This window comes from Furipterus horrens, unplaced genomic scaffold (genome assembly GCF_987537825.1).
Source record: "Furipterus horrens unplaced genomic scaffold, mFurHor1.1.pri manual_scaffold_17, whole genome shotgun sequence".
NCBI lineage: Eukaryota > Metazoa > Chordata > Mammalia > Chiroptera > Furipteridae > Furipterus > Furipterus horrens.
The window spans coordinates 7686838-7691007 of record NW_028327187.1 but is presented as its reverse complement, the minus strand read 5'-3'; the positions used below and the strand labels follow the sequence as shown (position 1 = coordinate 7691007).

General features: G+C 47.5%; 1 pseudogene; it reads right to left on the bottom strand.

Annotated features, from left to right (window-relative positions):
* Positions 1–2346: 2346 nt before the first annotated feature.
* Positions 2347–3043, bottom strand: LOC149990436 (ferritin light chain-like; annotated as a pseudogene).
* Positions 3044–4170: the final 1127 nt, after the last annotated feature.

Here is a 4170-nt window from a genome sequence, read left to right as displayed (position 1 = left end):
CACCCACAATTGTGCATTTATTACTGACTCTCTGTTCCTAGGAATAATTTATAGGAAACTCCTGTTGACACTGCTGTTGCCTTGTTTCCCACATTCCATCTCTATGTGCTGTTGTTACAGAAACAGGGGAGTCCAAAAATCCCCGGAGTTTGCGGCTGGGGGATGGGGAGGAGGAAGCAGCTTTCAGAATGCCTCCACATGCCTGAGGCTGATGGCTGGTGTCTTTCATTATGCAAAATTGCTTGGATGCTTCCAAGGCCTCAGGTGGATGGGAGGAGTCTTGAACCAGGAGACGGTATGGAAAGCACACAGAGACTACGGGGGGGGGGGGGGGGTTCTGTGAATGGTCAGAACTGTTGGCAACACCCACTGCATCAGAGGACGCAGTCAGGGAGATATAGGCAGCTGCGAACACTTTAGGGGGGGTGCGCTCTGGGGCTGTCTTCCTCACTGGCGGGTGTTCGCAGGGGTGCTCTGGAGAAGGAGAGGAGAGCCACGCGGTTTACAGAAAGAAGACAGTTTGCAAGGAGGCTGAGAATCCTGGCGGTTTTGTATTGAGAGCTGAAGGGCACCACAGCACAGAAAGGACCTCCCCAATCAGATTGAATGATTGGCAGCCGCTGGTAAAGCTGAACTGTGTTTGGGAAGTAGGGAAACGGTGTTTCTGACCTTCCTAAAACTGGCTAGGTTTGGTAGGGGGGGAGGCAAGGATATGTGTAACTGTTAAATAAACAATTTTCTTTTCACTCAACTGAAATATTAAGAGTTGTAATTCTGGCGGCGGGCAATCGGACCCCTAACTAAAGAGCCCGTGGGTTTGTTTTCAACTGGAGCAGCCCAGGGGTTCTGTAACACTGTCATGTTAAATAATAACTATCCTGCACCTGCCAATGTAAAATAAGTATGTTTTTCCATTTTGTTTTTTATCTAATCTTCCAGTTTTCTTTTTTTTTGCGCCTTCCGCCTTAATCTACCACCAGTGGATGTCACGTAACCCTCCTTATATCTTTTGCTTTGATTCTAATGTTTAAAATAAGCTGTAAAATTGCCATGCTCTGGAACATTTTCTTACTCTATTGAAATTTAGCTTCTGAGACTGTCCTCCAAATTTTATTATTTTTCCAAATGTTTTATTTTTTAGATTTTAAAGAGAGGGGAAAAGAGGGAGAAAGAGAGGGAGAGAAACATCAAGTGGATGCCTTCCGTATGCTCCCCAACTGGGGACTGAACCTGCAACCCAGGCATATGCTCTGGCTGGGAATCGAACTGGCGTCCTTTCTGTTTGTGGAATGACACCTAACTAACTGAGCCACAGTGGTCTGACTGCCCTCAAAATTTTAACTCAAATAAACTCTTATAAGACTTTTCTGTAGGCTGGACATTCTTTTCTCTACAATAGCAATACTTTTTTTACAAGTTGTACCCAGAGTCCCTTAGTGGAAACTCTAGCATAAAGGGGGACCCCCAAAATGAAATCTATATTTACTTATAAAAAATTGTCTACTAGAAAGCAAGGACTTACAACCAAGATTACACTATCCAGCAAGGCTATCATTTAGAATGAAAGGGCAGATGAAGTGCTTCCCAGACAAGGTAAAGCTAAAGGAGTTCATCAGCACCAAGCCATTATTACATGAAATGTTAAAGGGACTTATTTAAGAAAAAGATAAAAACTATCAACACTAAAAATGACAACAAACTCAAGTATCGAAAACTGAATCTAAAAAACAAAAACTAAGCAAACAACCAGAACAGGAACAGAAGCATAGATATGGGGATCACCTGGAGGGTTATCAGCTGGGAGGGGGAAGGGGGAGAAATGGGGAAATGGTGCGGGGGATTAAGAAGCATAATTGGTTGATATGAAATGGGCAGGGGAATGTTAAGAACAATAGAGGAAATGGAGAAGCCAAAGAACTTACATGCATGACTCATGGACATGAACTAAGGAGGGGATTGCTGGAGGGAAAGTGGGTACCGGGTGGAGAGGTCAAGGGGGGAAAATTGAGACAACTGCAATATCATAATCAATAAAATAGAGTTAAAATAAATAAAATTAGGAAAAAAATAAAATAATTTTTAAGTTGTGTATTTATTCTTACATGTTTAAACTTCAGCCCCTTTCAAAGTCCTCTCCATTTGATGCAGTGCACCTATCCAGACGTTTTTTTTCCTGTTTTTTTTCCTGCAAAAAGCTTTACTGTTTCCATCTGGTCCAATGCATGGGAGAGGGCTCCAGGGTGGTTTAAAGGGAGCCTAGTGGTTTCAGGGAGAGGCTCAGGTAAATGCCAGGTGCCAGGGAAATGCAGAGGGGCCCCTCAAAGGCCTCTGGGCTCCAAAGGTTTCCTAGTTGTGCTTGAGGGGGAGCCTTTCAAGGAGACACTCCCCCAGCCCGGCCTGGGGCCACCAGCATGCCGATGTTACTCAGGTGGTCGCCCAACTTCTTGATGAGCTTCATCCAGGAAACGGTTCTCCAGGAAGTGACAGAGATGAGGGTCTGTGCGGGCAGAACCCAAGGCATGCAGATCCAAAAGGGCCTGTATCCAGAAGGGCCTGGTTCAGGTTCTTCTCCAAGGCCAAGGCGGCTTCCATGGCGTCCTGAGTCTTGCCCCACCCACCTTGGGGAGGCTTCCCCATGTCCTGGAAGAGAATGCGGCCACCGCGCTGGTTTTGCAGCTTTAAGAGACGCTGCGTGCCCTCGCGCTTCTCCTCGGCCGACTCTCAGAAAAAGTGGCCCACGCCCTGCAGATCCACGCCTTCGCGGTCCAAATAGAAGCCCTGCGGGAAGAGGTGGCAGAAGAAACGACGGTTCGCGGGAGGCGCCAGGCATGCAGACCCTGCCCCCTGACTACCTAGCAACACGAAGGCCAGCGCGCGCCCAGGGGGCCAGCGGTGCGCAGTTTTGGGGAACTCAGGCCTGGGGCATCCTGGAGACCCTCACCAAAGAGAGGAAGGTGTAGGAGGCCGGCAGATGCAGGTTGGCCAGGCGGTTGATGGCAGCTTGCACCTCGGCGGAATAATTCTGATGAATTTGGGAGCTCATGGTTGCTTGGCAATGAAGAGTTAAGGTAAAAAAGCAAAACGGTGTTGGCTGGTCTCGGAGGCTGTAGATGGCTGAGGTGGTTCCAAACGTGGTGACTAGAAAAGAGGTTGGAAAGAAGGCAGTCGCGTCCCTACTTCCACCCAAACCCTGTGGGAGCAAGAGACACATCCCAGGACCGCGGAGGGCACTGTCCAGACCTTTCTCTACCGCTCAAAACAGTTTTTGAACTTGTCGATTTTGATGCCTGTTAGAGCTTCTGCAGGTTGGTTTGCTTGTTTCACCTCTTCCACATCGGCAAAGTGTTTAAAATGTTTCCCTTTGAGGACCTTTTTCATGGCGGGATTGGGGGGGTGGGGAGGACAAAAACAAGTCGCTTGGGACAAGATCGGGTGAATAGGGAGGGTGGGTCATGGGGTCCTGTGCTTAGGGCGAGGTTCAGACCGGTTTGGCCTTGCCACACTGATCCTGGGGTACCACGGCTGAGACTCAGTTAACCTCCAAGCGCTTTCCAGATCACCCCTTCCCTGTCACAGGCATGCTCTGCCTACGCACTGGAAGCAACTCCTACCTCTCAGTGCCCTCCCTGCTCTGCAGAGGACACCAGCAAACCGTCAGTGACATTTAGCTCCTCGGGGTGAGGGCTGTGAGTTTGGCTTAAAAACATTATTGAACTTTTACTATGAACCAGGCACTGCGGTTTTTACCTACTCCATTTAATTTTCAAGACACAAATCCCACACGGGAGGCGTTAGTATCTCCTTTCCACAAATTCATTTATTCAGATAAGGTCCTGGCTATATCTTTCATTCCTTTAAACCAGTTCATAAGTATTTACTGAGCACTCATCACATGGCAGGCATCTATCCCAGGTGCTGGGGAAGTAATACTATACAAAACAAACAAGAAAGTCCTTTGAGATGCCTCCCACAGAGGGGGAAACAAATAACCAGGCAAACTAATACACACACACACACACACACACACATATATGTGTATATATATATGTGTGTGCATATATCTACCTATCTATCTCTATATCTATGAAGAAAAGTAGAGCTGGACAAGGGGCTAGAGTGACCGAAAGGGTATTGTGGACAGGGAATTCAGAAAAGACCTTTCTGAAGAGG